This window comes from Lethenteron reissneri, chromosome 14, assembly GCF_015708825.2.
Source record: "Lethenteron reissneri isolate LAM-NWPU_2019-01 chromosome 14, ASM1570882v1, whole genome shotgun sequence".
NCBI classification, from domain to species: Eukaryota; Metazoa; Chordata; class Hyperoartia; order Petromyzontiformes; family Petromyzontidae; genus Lethenteron; species Lethenteron reissneri.
The window spans coordinates 2,714,965-2,731,111 of NC_083792.1; the positions used below are offsets into that span (position 1 = coordinate 2,714,965).

A 16,147-nucleotide genomic window follows, 5' to 3' on the forward strand; every position below is an offset into this window, starting at 1 on the left:
AATAAAAAAGAATAAAAGTAATAGAAATAATAATACAATTATTTCTATTATTTCTATTTTTTTTACCTACGTGACTTTACCGAAAAAACCTAAGAGTATAATATTAAGTTGGCCAACACAACACTCGCGAAACATTCCACCGTGGCCCAAACTTCGTGAATATGATTAATAGTTCGCTCAATATTTGTTTATCCGCAGCAGCCTCATGTACCTTATTGATCTATTCCTCGACCAATTAATTTTGAGGAGGGTTAAAGCCCAACTCAAGTCTTTCGCTGGAGGTGTAAATACATAAGGGGCCGTCCATAAATGACGTCACGCGATTTTGGACGATTTTTGACCCCCCCCCGGTCACACAAAAAATCAGACCCCCCTCAAATATGACGTCACAAAGCTCTGCCCCCCCCCCAAAAAAAAAATACACATTTCCATTCTGAAAATAAAACATGCTTCAAATCGCCTTAAACTATTGTCATTGTAGTGCGTATTTAATGTGGCGCTGCGCTTTAAATCGAAATTTAACCGCCTCTACGGGGAAGGATTCCACATAACTTTGAGATCCTTCAACAAGCTCCGTGATAAGAAGGCTCAGCTAATCGAGTCTCTCACCTTTCTGAAGAGATGCCGCGACTCTAAGGTAATACATTATTTTGTCAAGACGCTCTTCGCCCCTCCATCCCAGCATAAATAGTCGCTCCAAGCCTGGGGCGTGCCATTCAGACTCTGTCTACTTGACGGACCTGTTCTCCACCTGAGGACGGCTGCTTGCGTTGTGGCCGAAACGTCGTGAAAATTATTTTATTATGTTTTATTTTTATTATTTTATTACTTCCCTTCTACGTGACTTTACCGAAAGAACCAAAAAGATATATTTATTTAAAGTTGCGCATTTTGATGTGACGTCACATTTCTAAAATCCCCCCCTCGTCACAAATGTCTGACCCCCCCCCATAGGTGCGTGACGTCATTTATGGACGGCCCCTAACGTGTTAAAGAGCAATTCATTTAACTGCTGTACACGTCGATCCACTGCTGGATGAGGGGCCTCCCCACGCCTCTACGGGTCGTGGAGGGATGTGGCGAGCGGTGGCGCTCACGGCCAATACCACAGTGACGATTACCTGAACCCCCAGGTCGGCTCAGCCTCAAATGACTACCTAGTGCGGTGTGCAAACATCGCCACTGGGGAGACAAAGACGGCCGGGCGTGGTCCTGGCCACCCACCCCAGCGTGTGCCTTAATAGGTGCTCGCTAACAACACTTGCCCCTACAGTCTGTTAAGGTATTCATATTCTTAGGTTTTTTCGGTAAAGTCACGTAGGTAAAACATTAAAATTAATAAAAGTAAAATAAAATAAAAATCACGACGTTTCGGAAGCAACACAAGCTTCCGTCTTCAGGTGGAACCGTCACAGCCCGACAGCTGTATCAAGTAAATGAGAGATTACAGGAGATACCACTCCGTATATATAATGGTTGAGGGGAAGGGGCAGGGATGGCCCACTCTATATTATTATGGTAAGGTGCGGTTTGAGACTATGAATAGACTGCATAACAAAAGACTGAGCCTTTATTATGGAGAGGTTCGGTTTGTGACTACGCCTAGCCTACATAATAAAAGTGTGAAAAAAGAAGAAAGCTAAACCTGGTAGAAAGCTAAACCTGGTGAAACAACTGGCTGTCCATCAGTAACCTGCAATAGTTTTCTGTCAAATAAGATGGTTCAAATAAGTGTAGTTAAATCTTTTTTGCATGGTTAATCACATCTTTCCAATGATTACTCAGTTTGTAATCATCATCACGGTTGAAATTATGTCTGTGTTTGTATATTTGTATGGCTTCGTGTACAAACCTTTGATGGTAGCCAGGAGGTTTGCAGAGAATCTTGGTCTTGGAAAAGACAATTTCATGAGAGCCCACCGAGTTGTAGCAATGATCGGCAACGGCCGAAGAATCAGTTCTGCCGTGTTTCAGATCTGATTTGTGCTCGCGGACACGATCAGAAACATGACGTTTCGTTTCTCCAATGTAGCAATCACCACAAATGCAACTCAATTTGTAGACTCCAGGATACTGTAAGTCAGGAACGACATCCTTCACAGATGGAATCAGATCACGGATTTTATGCACTGTCTGTTAAGGTTATAAGGGGGGGGGGTCTTTGTCTTTGTGACCATACTTCACCACGCCGGCCAGTGCAGGATGACCAAGGCGGAGAGCAAAGACGCAGCGCCGATTAGCACGGTTGGCTACGTGCGAAAGAAGTTCAACATCCTTGGAAGAAAACAAGTTAAGAATCAGGATTTGCTGCACTGACCTCTCACGGACACGATTTCTCGGGTGATGCGGCATTGGCAGAATCGTCCATGCCAAAACAAACTAAAACGCATTCGTCAATATCACTGTGGCCTTAACAACAGTAATTCTACCTCTCTGGCCTGTGACGAAGGGTCATTGCCCGAAACGTCACCGATTGTATTTATTTTTAAGGTCGTGTTAGCATCCATCTATGACAACCCGTTCGTCCGTGACGGTCACCCATTTGGGCGCTTATCCATGCTCAAATCCTGCTAAGTTTCTAGCGAGTTCTAGCGAGAGGAGGCGTGTTAGGGCGCATTTCGAGTGATTTATAAACTGTAACACATTCTATGAATCATAAGGACACCACTTAACATCGAATGTTTCCATTACGGAGGTAGGGTAAAGTAATATAATTGCTGGAGGGACACGAGAATGGAAATATATTATTTATATGTGCTGCTTAAAACTGACGATTTTCCAGCCTGCATTTTTATTCTGGACATGATGGGGTGGGGATGGTGGGGGGTTCTGGTCATTTACAGATGTGATTGTTGTTGATATTCGTCAAGCTAATGGGTTCATATCGTATGAATGTGGGGACTCCACATAGATATTTCCCAGAGACAGACTACACGACCAAACTGAACATCTTAAGAACGTGCGTGTTCAGTACAGCTTTGTATGTCTGCGAAGCTTGGAAATTAAAAAAAGATTGACAGAGATAAAATATTGGCACTCGAAATGTATTGCTACAGAAGAATGCCACATCTAATCTTGATCAAAATAGTGACCAACTTAGAATAAAAAAAGTTTGCACGTAGAATATGACCTGATACAGAAGGAAACTGACACTATTTGGACACATGCAGGATGGACAGCAGGAAAAACACATTCCTGCGGAGGGAGCTGGTAGGAACGTTGGGTTGCTCGGTCAATGGCCAGGGTCAACGGCGGCGTGGTGTATTCCGCAAATATGCCCGACTGTGAGGGCGGGCACAAGCCGGCGTGAGTAGGTTAAACGTTGAGTTTTATAAGGGCACCACGGGGTGACCAGCCCCTCCCCACCCAGCCCCACCTCTCCCACCCTCCCCTCCCCACCCAGCCCCTCCCCACCCTCCCCACCCAGCCCCTCCCCACCTTCCACTCTCCACCCAGCCCCAACCCTCCCATTTTTGGATGCACGATGGACGGACGGACACAATAATCCCCTGTGGGCTGGTGTAACCAGGAGGTTCCTACCAGTATTAAAAGTGTATTGTTCGGAAAAATGTAAAGAACCGGAAAGAGAGGAAGACCTAACCGAGACCATCTTGGCGACACAAGAGATTTGTGCCAAAAAGATGTGGCACTACTTGGGCAAATTGACACAAGACAGAGGAAAGTGGGAAACAAATTATGAAATTTTGACTTAAAACTTTCGTGACTGCAGGAATTCATATTCGTTGGTTCTTTCGGTAAAAGTCACGTAGATAGAAAATAATAAAAGGAAAAATAGGAAAATTTTAAATATATATACAAACGTAGGCACAATTTCAACCGAGATGACGGGTACAAACTCAGCAATCACTGGAATGACGTTATCAACCAGTTTTAAGTCGTAACTGCTGTAATGTTTCCATTTTTAACACTCTCCGATGCTCACCAGCTTCTTAACCCCTCACACAACCTGCTCCACTCATTCCGCCTGCAACTGCTGGGGTGAGAGCTAAGGTGAGGAGCCCTGCTCTATCCACTGCTGGGCTAGACTACCTCTAGTCCACCATGCCTACTGCATGCGCGATCCGCTGCTGGCCTATGCTTCATCTCTATAGCTTTTGCTCTATCATGGCCTAGACTCCATCTCTATAGGATGCTCTATCCACTGCTGACGTAGACTATTGTGCCCAAACCACTTAGTTCTGACACTTGGGCTTCGCCCACTTCTAAAACTCTATAAACAGTTGCATTTAGAGGCTTACCCCCCCCCCACCCGCTTTTTCTCTCCACCTGATGACGACCGCTCGTGTTGCGATCGAAACGTCGTGATTTTTAGTTTCTTTCGGTAAAGTCACGTGGGTAGAAAAATTTAATAAAACAAAAAATAATAAATCACGACGTTTCGATGGATTCCTGCAAGCACGAAAGCTTCAAATCAAGATTTTTATTTTTTTTATTAAATTTGTTTAATTTTATTATTTTTTATTTTAATTTTGTTATTTTCTATCTACGGGCTATCTGGCCATGGTTCGTAATGATGACGAGACAAACTCTCTATCAGTGAGCATCGGTGACTCTATACTCTTGCCGATGAGTAATATAGAATTATGCCGAAATCGGTCCACAATTTATCTGCATCACTGCCGGTCACATTTGCTCACATTTTATTTTGATGCTGACCTAAGGCACCATGATCACAATGCGCTTCTTCAGAAAATGCTGATGGTTTTTGCATAACGCAAAACGTCTGTGTGCTTCTGACGCATATTTGTGTCTCGTCTGAAACTGTGCCTGCAAATGTTTTCAATCAGTTCATTGTTGCAGCTCTGGCATGAGAAAAATCGATACTACCCAATGGAACACAGAGTTTAAACACGCCCTAAGAGCCGTGGGGAGTGCATGTTAGCAATTACACTGAACAAGTGGATCAGAGAATGTAGGACATAACCTACAATAAAGACTCAGTAAGAGTGAGTGGAACTTGGGCTGGAATAACGATAGATGGGGTGATAATCAGTTGGATGAAACTGGTGTCGGATGTGCAGCCAAAGACGAGAACCCGTCCGAGAGGACGGACACAGAGATGGAGCGATGGTCGATCACATCACGCACGGACAGATTGAGGCACGCGAGGTCGAGAGAGATGGCGACGGCGTGCGAAAGCCTTCATCCAGCAGCGAATCGACCGTGGCTGATTACGAATATTGGAAGAGAAAAAAAAGGTGAAGATGCATCCCTGCAATTTCTTGCCGAGGCTGACGGAATGGCCTCCACTAGAAAAAGCTTTAGAGCAGTGTTCTTCACTCATTTTCAGGGAGGGGGGGTGGTGGCACTTTCGCCCATAAGACATCAGTGTTGAGGGTCGTCACATATTTGAAGATGCATCCCTGCAATTATTTGCCGAGGCTGACGGAATGGCCTCGACGAGAAAAAGCATTAGAGCAGTGTTCTTCACTCATTTTCAGGGAGGGGGGTAGTGGCACTTTCGCCCATAAGACATCAATGTTGAGGGCCGTCACATATTTGAAGATGCATCCCTGCAATTATTTGCCGAGGCTGACGGAATGGCCTCCACTAGAAAAAGCTTTAGAGCAGTGTCATTCACTCATTTTCAGGTGGGGGGGGGGGGGGCACTTTCGCCCATAAGACATCAGTGTTGAGGGCCGTCACATATTTGAAACCATTGCGGTTGACAGTACGATGGGGGGTGTTGTCACGTGTTGTTGTGTATTGTCGGGGGCCGCACGTCAGGGGCCGCACTAAAGGCCACGAGGGGCCGCCAGTGGCCCACGGACCTTGCAGTGAATGACGGCTCTCGGGTGGTAGTGAGGCCGACTCTCTGACGATGGACAAACGTTTCCTCGGAAGAGGTGGGAATACCCACGCTGTACCTCACTATAACTGCGATGTACGCATATATACCCCAGGGTGGACAGAGGCGGTGTGGGGGGATTTAACATGTTAACTACCTCGCCTGGTATGGGGCCGTCCATAAATGACGTCACGCAATTTTGAACGATTTTTGACCCCACCTCGTCACACGCCGTAAACAGTCAGACCCCCCTCAAATATGACGTCACAAAGCTCTGCCCCCACCCCCCCAAAACCATATTTCCATTTTGAAAATAAAACATGCTTCAATCGGTTTAAACTATTGTCACTGTAGTGCGTATTTAATGTGGTGCTGCACTCTGATGTTGTAGGAGAAAACCTTTATTAAAAAGTCTATTTAACTAAGTAGAACGTGTTGTCTTATTAGATCCTTTATATTAAGTTCGCTTGCTTGCTTGCTTACGACCGTGCAAATCTTTCGGTCGTTTTTTAACCCACTTCCCGTGATCCAATCGAGCTGACATTTTGCACACAGACTCGTTGTGCGAGACAATTAATGTTCGTGAAATTTTTTCCCAAAATTTTACACTTTTTAGGGAAAATAAATTAAATATTTAATTACCAATTGCTTAATACTGGCAGACAATCATCTGACCCATAGGTGGCAGCCATCTCAAGCCAGAGGACGAGAGGACTCTAGCCGCCACGCATATAAAGGATTTATAGTGAAAAACTTAGTTTTTACGGGTTATACTTATTTTATTTAAAGTTGCGCATTTTGATGTGACGTCACATTTCTCAACACCCCCCCCCCCCCCCACATAAGGTGCGTGACGTCATTTATGGACGGCCCTGATACAGGACGTTGGTTTGATCCCGACCATGACGCCTGTTGTATGTTTGGAGTTTTCATGTTGTCCCCGTGGTCGCGTGGAATTTTCTCTGGTTCCTTCGTGTTTTCCGTTCACATTTAGAAGCATGCATTCAGAGTAATCGGCTGCTATAAACTTCCACGTGATTAGTGACTTCGTTGAGTTATCATTTGTGGCCAGGTCACTTCTGTAAAAAGCTGTATAGTTCAGTGGGCCTTACCTAGTAAAAGAAAAGTTTAGTTTTTAGAAGATTAGTTTCATTTGCTGTTTGTAGTTGAACAAACGTTAACAAATTGACAAAACTCAACATATTTGTAAATACCATGGCCTTAAAATAAAAATATACAAAATAGGTGACGATGCGGGCAATGTCCCTTTACAGCACACATTTTTATTTTTTTATTTTAAGGCCACATGCAGTGGTATAGACGACCGTGTTGAGTGTTTCTGTGAGTTGGTATTGCTTTACTTCTAACGTAGGTAGAAAGAAAACGTCATCGGGTCACTGGTACATGCACACATTTAATAACAGGAACGAGAAACAATGCTACATTCGGCACATAAAGTCAACGCGAACTTCACTATATTGTACTATCAGCAGACGTTTGGGCATGTAACATTTCCCGGTACAATACACATGCTTAACAGGGGTTGCTTATTGCTTTCGCGGGTCAACAATGCAAGTGCGATATTCCACATCAACTTTTCTCAACTCGCCTTCGCCACGCCCAACTTTTTTTTATATCACCTATCATTTTTATATCCCGTACTGCGAATGAAGCCACTGTGCACTCCACGCACACGGTGGTTGGTATCGCATGGCAAACGCGTACCCACGTCGGGCAGCGAGAGCTGGCATTGTGACACGCGGTGTTATGTCTATCTGTCGTCGAGTTATCTGCCCAAGGGCAGATTCTTGTTTCAAGTTTCCTCAGCCTTCTCTGATCTTGCGATTTCCTCTTCACTGTTTTGTGTTGAGTTTGTTGTCCTTCCCCCCGCACCTCCAATTAGCACGGTTGACTACGTACGGTGCGAAAGAAGTTAAACATACAGATTTTGGCATAACGGGCTCCATCTTCAATTCGTCAAGCAGCGCTTTACATTTCTCTACCGCTTGGCATTTACTTCCCAACATAATCCCTTCAGCAAGCCTTCACTTTCTCACTGACAATACACCCCCTATCCAGATAATTTGCCTTCTGCAATCCTCATTGGCATGCACAATTTGAAATTTAAACCACAATGTGCAACCGCTGCTTTAAATCTACAATCACAACTGGAGGAGCTAATGCATTACTAGTTAATCCAGTGTTGACAACCCCAATGGAGCAGCATTGGTTACTCATTAGAGCGGTGAACCCAAGGAAAATATATCTAGTTTGAGTAAACGTAGGACCACGAGGCTGGTGTCTGCTTTTTTGCCCATTTCCACAAACATCAAGTGGATTCATCAATGACAATACATTAACAGGTTACATTCAAGGATGCTGACATGTCCCACATGAAGTTACGGAAACTGTGGTGTCAAAATCAGAAGCCCTTGCGATAACATTAGCAGTGTCGAGATAAGCGCTGTTATAAATAAAGTTCACCGAGTACATTGTTGTTACACTACCAGATAAGAACAGAAGTCTTAACCACATGCATTAGGTAAGAATACTATTGCACTTGTATTTGTCAATTTAAAAGCGAAGCTTCTGAAACAATTTGCACATGGGACGTCACAAGGTAAAGCATGGGGTGGCCTGCTGTCGTCCTGAAATCAATCATTACCAAACAATGTGAGTTGATCTTATTACACAGATACACAAATTATGTGGTGATGCAGTCTTTGGCAGTGGTGCACAAGGACAATTAACAAAAAAAACTCAACTCGTTCATCAATCACACCGTGGCCTTAAAAGAAAATAACATAATAGGCGACATGTGTTTTGAAGAAGGGCCATTATCTGAAACATCACGTATTACACATTTTTCTTTGAAGGCCACTGTTATTGACGAATGTGCTGGTTTTTGGGTTTACCACACAGTAGCTATTTTCAAATACAAACATTTTCAAATGGCCAATTATGCTCATGAGCGAAAGTGTTCACGGTTGTGCTGCTTGGCTCTCAGACTTGTTTTCGGATTGTGACATTTTGGTTTGGCGTCCGACGTTTCACTCCACACGCTGGGAGCTCGTTCTGCCAGCTCAATTCAGTTCCTGGAGAAGTTCTCAGCATGTGGAATCAAACATCGGACATTAGTTCCGAACAACTAGCGGTACAACCGGTAAGCGCATCGAAGAGCTACAAAGTTATAGAAGTCACAATGATGCAAGGCCACCCCAAAGACTGGGAGCCTGTAATCGGTGCTACGGTCGTGTTAGTTTCACAGCTAAATGGAGATGCACCAGCCCTATTCTCATTGCTTTCTGGCGAGGTGGCGCTGTGGTTGGGACGCCTCGCTCAGAATTGGAAGATTGCAAATTAAATTCGGGCCCATCATTCTTTCAGGGTGGCGAAAATTAGGACAGCTACCAGGTCTACAATGCTTGTTTAATTGAGATAATGGCCTCCACCAAAGGTACTGCATACAGAATTTCCACAACTGGCTTAGGACTGGCAGTTAAGGTGAGCACTGCCACATTGCTCGTCTGAGAAGGCAGACTTCTCATTCTTATTATTGAGATTTCATGAACGGTGTTGACGGTGGTTATATAGTGTTGTTTTAAATGTATCAAGTTGCTCGATCACAACTCTCCTTCTCAAATGACAGTAGGTTTATCGCAAATCAAATGGATGTTTATTACCGATCGTCTATGTGATTCAGATAAATTAACAATGAGTCACACAATGCTACTAATGGGTTTTTTTCAATCGTGAACTTGAATGATTTTCAAGTTAAACGCCAGAAATGTCAATCAAACAGTAAGTCATCCTGCTCTAAGTGGTGCGAGGTAAACAGCGAAGGGAAAAAAAGCCAAGTGGCCTTTAAGATTAAGCAGACGATTAATCTACTAAAATAGGGGCCATCCATTTAGTACGTATGCAAAAATCTGTGAAAACTTGACCCCTCCCCCTCTACCTCATTTGAAGACAAATTATCGAGGCTTCACCCCCCCCCCCCTTTCCTATGCGTACGTACATTGTCAGTAGACCCCCCCATCCGCAAGCGTACGCATTATGGTTAACCCCTCCCCCCTCCATGCGCACGTACTAAATGGATGGCGCCATAAGCTGCTAAATTGTATACGAATGAACGTTAGGCTCATTGAACGAACAAGATCGAACATACACAGGATAACGAACGAGACGGTACAAACAAGGAAATACATTCTTCAATCGAATTGCGACTCCCAAATCGGAAGAAAATATCGAATCGCCGGGTGGCAAGTTGGTACACACCTCTGGTTTTACAGACGTCACAAGCGAGTGACGTGTTTTTAAACACTGCATCCTAATTAGTCACTAAGCTACCATGAGATGACTTTCCTTTAATAAGCTAATTGTTTAAATGAATACATGAACAGGCGAAGACAACTGTTTAATTGGCAAAATGAAATAACATTTAAATTATCGATCAACAGACCACCCAAATCAATGTATCTCGTCGCATTTTGTTCAATCAAAGCAAACCACAGACTTTTTTCCAGCGAGTACATTTCAAATCAGTCTGAAACGCCACTGGGAACTCATTGATACGGAAGGAAAACTGTTCAACCAGTTAAACGCCTTTTCATTGAAGGGTTTAAACAGATGGCTGGCTAGTTTACTTTCATATCTGTATTACTCGCAATTTGCCGAGGCAGCACATCATTACTAGTGCGCGAGTCTCTTGGAGTGGCGCTTAGTCTACGCGCACGGTGAAGTTTTCTGGAAACACACCCTTGTGTCCATCAAGATCTTTGTGAGTGATCCAGTCAGCTTCCTTGATGCCCAGAAGCCAGCCGGAATCCTGCGAGTGCAAACACACAGGCAGGTGGGGTTGTGGACCAAAAGATAGCTTACGTAGACACGCAAGTGTACGTCATCGCACAAATTACGTCCGTAGGGAATTAAGCCTGCGAACCATCCACTTATTATGCAGCATAACATCTAAAAGTGCACACCGGGCAGCAAATCTATTGCTTGTCTCAGAAGAGTGACAGTTTTATCTGCGGGATATTAAGATGAAGGTGTGATGGCTGAAGATTACGTAAAACATTGCAGTGAACTCTCAACCACATCAGTTGTCAGGAGACTTTGTGTCAGCAAACAATTTCAAGGGTTCATAAAATAACACTCCAGCAGCAAAGGGGTTATCTTCTGGGTTCGCTGATGTTGCTGTATTTAAATAAATGGGCCCCATGTTATTCATGGAGGTCACGGTGCCTGTAACATTAGGTCAAGACAGCAGCATTCGTGATACACGCCATACCCAGCAGATGAGACTCACATTTGAAACTGGTCCAAGGTTATTTTGCTGACACAACATGCTGTTATAAAACACTGGCCCAAAAATGTTTTTTGGCTGATGAACCTTGATGTAATTTTATTTTTCTTTGTCGCTGATACAAACCCTTGCTTATTTATTGTACTGCTCACAACTTTGCTGTTTTTTCCCAGGAGTTTTCTGTTGCGTGTGGTCACTTTAAGATGTTTCTCGTTCATGTTTTTGTTTTGTTGCGGTTGCACCCGAGTCAAGAGCCGCATGGCTCACAGGGTTATACCTACGAAATGAAACTGAAATCAAACTGAAATAACTCACCAAAATAACATATATTAAGTTTATACCATCTATACGGGGATGCACGTCAAGCACTAAAATGTCCACTTGATGAAGATACAGAGTACAGGGATTTATCGTGGTCCTTAAATCAAATATCAGCTATGGCTCACTTGCCTCATTCCCCTTTATCTCATAGGCATTATAACACCAACTGGGGCAGTACCAAAACACAAACATATCGGAGGGCTTTTTACCCTGTGACAGAATACTGACAAACATTTGAATAGATGCCTCATTTAACTGTTTAGATGGTGCCCGTGAGCTTCACTCACCATCTAAAAATTACGTGTCCAAATAACCATTTGGGTTCAAACACATCCCTTCATTCGTCTGGGGTACCACTTTGTGTGTGACCGTGGAGGGCGGGGTGCAGATAAACCAATTGTTGTACTGTATTATACTCCAGCTTATATGTTCCCCACCTTCACCAACCCACACTGACCAGCATGGTGAAGTGTGGTCTGATAATCCTCCGTGACGAGTAGTGTGGGGAGGCCCTCGTCCAGCAGTTGATTCACTTTTTATGACTGCTCATTTATGAAACTTAAAACTCATGTTGGACACCCCAGGAAGCAAAAAGCCAAGGTATGTATCCACAATATTAGATCTATATGATCGGTACTTTGAGATATATGATATCTCTAGGCTGAACCTTCCTTAAACTTGCGCGGATAAAACCACTTTATGTATGTATGTTGAACTTTTTTTCGCATCGTACGTAGCCAACCATCCTAATCGGAGGTGGAAGGACAACAAACTAAATAAAAAGCAGTTATAAATAAATGAGTTTTCAATATAAATTTAAAAGTGCATAGCTCTAGTGGCTTCTTAATATCGGAAGAGCGTTCCAGACGGCCACATAATCGCATCTGAAAGCGTGCAACGTAGCGATCGTCTTTAAGCTGTTTAACGCCAGTATCCAGACATAAAGGTTTTCTACCTGCTCGTCACCACTGTCGGGGGGCAGTACGAACACCACATCTCCAAGATGGAGGCCCAATTCGTCCGAATCCAGAGCCGTGTAGTTGTGCTGGGCCTGCACCTAGGAACACGGAGAGAACGGGATGCCACCACAAGCATGTTAATCTCTTCCGAAAATTCAGCACTTCTGAGGCAGCGTGGGTTTGTGGATCACACAGATGTTGTCAAATTCCCTTCCCGTGCGCATCGAAGAGCCATACCCTGGCTTGCCACGAGAATGCTGTAGACCAAAAACCTGGACTCCACCTATTTTGTCTGTATGGGATAGAGTGTTGCCCCCTTTCATGTATGGATTACTCCAGTGCTCCGGTTTCCTCCCACATGGAACCACTCATTAAGTATCGATTTCAAGCTTTCGTGACTGCAGGGATTCATCTTCTTGGTTCTTTTGGTAAAGTCACGTAGAAGGGAAATAATAAAATAATAAAAATAAAACATAATAAAATAAAATTCTCACAATTATGTTTATTTTTATTATTTTAATATTTCCCTTCTACGTGACTTTACCGAGAGAACCAAGAAGACTCATCAAGTGGCTAATACCTTAATTTAAAGAAACTGCAGAGCTTGGGAAATCACAGTGTGGCTGCCTTCCTATCTGTGGTTCCTTGAACCTCTAAATTGTATTCTATCTCTTCAAGAGTGAATAATTACTGCGCGTGTATTACAAGTTAAACTTATCATTATCTCTATACATTAATATGCGTGTTTGTCTGTCTGTAATGCTCCGGGACATACATGGAAAGAAGAACATAAGTTTGGCTGGGTGGCAAGGTGGGAGTGGTTTGACATCATGCCACCCTGGTGAGGCGAAGAGGAGGGGTTGATGATTGGGCTGGAGTGGAGGGGCTGATAACCTCAGAGACACTGCGGTGTTGGGGAGAGGAGTACAGACGTCATTCCAGTTTGGAGTGAGGTCGGGAAGAGGGGGGGGTGATGACATACCTGTCAACCCATATGCTTTACCCGTATTCTTGTACAGGGAATTTGAGTTTTCAAGTTCACACGGCATACAGCCGTTTCAATACGGGCAACAACAAAAACTATGTTTGTGTTTCTTCCCTTGTGATGGGACTTTGTAGGACGACGTTGAAATGTATAAGGGCACGGGGTGACCAATAAGGTCTGAATTAGTCTGTAATAAGGTAAGCACTGATAAGGGGTTGACAGATATGATACCGTCACAATATGTTGAAGGTGGTGAGGAGAGGGGGGGGTGACATCACTAGAGATTGTGGCGAGTTGCTGAGGAGAGGGAGTGACGTCACAAAACACGGGGGTGGTGGGGAGAGGGGTTGATGTCACGTGACACGGGTGAGGTGCAGGACAGGAAGTGATCACATCCAGAGATGCAGGAGTGGTGAGGAGAGGGGGGGGTTAAGACATCAATAGATGCAAGAGTGGAAAACACTAATTGCAAAAAAAATACGAAAACTAAATTTAAATTAAATGTTAAATAATAACTTCAAAATGAATTGAGCTGCTGAAATATTAAAATGTCGTAAACATTAAAAACTAAAGGTAAAACGAACATATTCGCTATCCCTTTGTGGCAGAAGTTCCGCGGGTTCCTGCTCGTTATACATAAATACCCTGCATAAACCGTGACATCAGGAGGATTCCTTAAATCACTTAATTTCTTCCAAATTATAGTTCAATTGTGTGATCGGCATCATTTTTACTGGACGACAGATTTTCGCGTGTAACGCTCACAGTAAACAGTGCACAACCTTGCATCAGAGAACGGCTCCAGAGTGTTCACCAAGTGTCTATCGTAATGAAAACGTGACCTCTCAAATATCAGGAATAATCTGTGCGCAAGTAAATATTGAGTGTTGGAGCATTAACTGGTAACTAGGCTGAGACCATAAATTTGTTAAGTTGAGAACCCAGATTAATCACGGATGGTTGCCTACATTCAAACCCAGGGTCTCAAGTCAGTGGTTCTGGATCAGCTCGCCATCTATCCAAGACAAAACTCCCTCCCCCCCCCGTATAACCTTAACACACTCTTGGGGGATATGCTGTTAGCAAGTAGGACCTATGAAGGCTGGCACAGCACACAAGGGCGTGGGTGGCCAGTAGCACGCCCGACCGCCTTTGTATCCCGAGTTGCGATGTTCACACACCATGCAATTCATCTGAGGCTGAGTCAACCTAGGGGAGGCCCTAGACCGGTTCAGATAATCGCCACTGGTGGTGGCCGTGAGGTGGGATTCAAACTCGGATCACTGGGTTTGTAGCGTAGTGGGCTTACTCCCTATCTACAGTATCATGAGGAGTAACACATTCACTATCTATAGTAGGTGAGCAGTGGCGCATTGGTTCATGCATTGCACCCAGTCTTACCCCAGCCATGGCTAACATCAGCGCCGAGTGATATGGTCCGAGCCTCCCCCACTCTGCTCCTACTAACCCTAACTCCAGCGCAAGGAGACCTTCATCAATACGTTATTTGACAAAAGGGCTGTGATTAATTATAAGTATTTTACACTAATTCCATTGTAAATGTTAAAACGGTGTTTCTGCATATTTGGTACTCACATTTGAATGTGTTTGCTGTTTTGCTTTACATATTAAGCCCATATTGACTATGAAAAAAGATGTCTAATCTCAATGGGCAGTTTACGACTAATGATTGACGGTCACCTATCTATATAAAGATGTCCTTGCTTTATCTGGTTCAGATTGTGCAATATGCGGCTAACCTATTTCTACCTAAAATTCGCGATACGGGGTTGAATCACTCGTATGCAAGCGATGTGGTCGCACGTGGGACAACATTGTGTGCATACAGCACTGCATGCGCTGCTCGGCAGGCAGCCGTCTCTTCGCGTGGTTTCGCTGTGCGCCCCCCCCCCCCTCTTTTTGGACAGCATCTACTGCATAAAGTAAGGGAGACCTGTATAGTGGTACCTCGGTATAAGTCGGTTTATTCGTTCCAGAAGGTAGGACTTCCACGAAATGACGTCCACCAAAACGAATTTTTTCCAAAAGAACTAAAGGGAACGGAAATAATCCATTCCAGAGTATAAGAAATTATATTTTATATGGCTTAATTATACATTAATGGGGGTTGTATAAAATAATTTAGACACTACTATTACTAAAATGCATACATAGAGTTAAAATAATGCATAATAAATTAAAATAAATTGAAATAAAAGTTGATAGCCTACGAGGATGGTGGTGAGGAAGGGGAGGATTCGTGAACGGGGTATACGCGGGTACGCGGTGACTCCTCCCGACCCATACAAGTTCTAGCAAGCGCGTCGTATCCCAAGCAAGACGTCGTATCCCAAGACATTTTTTTCTCGCCAAAACACATACACCAAATTCGACGTATTCCAAAGCGGTCGTATACCGAGGTATGACTGTACTTCCAAGCTGTCGTTTGTAACTTTCACGCTCCAACCCGGCAGACGAAGCCCTCACCTTGTACAGAATGCCTGGGGGCACGTCGCTGCTCTGGGCGGCACCTGCGAGGCTCGCGGCTGGGGGGCTCTGTGCAGGGACCTCGGGGGCATGGACCTCAGGGGCACTCTTCTCCACAGGCTGCTGAATGCGTGAAGGCAAGATCATGGTTAACGGTCATGCTTAAGAGGCCTGCATTGGTAGCAGTGTAAAAACCTGGCACAGCAGCGAGGAAACGCTAACAGTGGTGAACCAGTTCCAGATAAATTTGCTTTCTGGTTGCATCTTCCTTTAATAGAAAT

At 44.1% G+C, this 16,147-nt stretch overlaps 1 long non-coding RNA gene across 1 annotated transcript; it reads right to left on the minus strand.

Moving 5' to 3' along the window:
- Positions 1–7,210: 7,210 nt before the first annotated feature.
- Positions 7,211–15,997, minus strand: LOC133342242 (uncharacterized). Its single transcript, XR_009755108.1, has 3 exons — positions 15,867–15,997; positions 12,391–12,492; positions 7,211–10,637 (listed from the first exon to the last, which is right to left on the minus strand). It is a non-coding gene; the product is annotated as an uncharacterized LOC133342242 (long non-coding RNA).
- Positions 15,998–16,147: the final 150 nt, after the last annotated feature.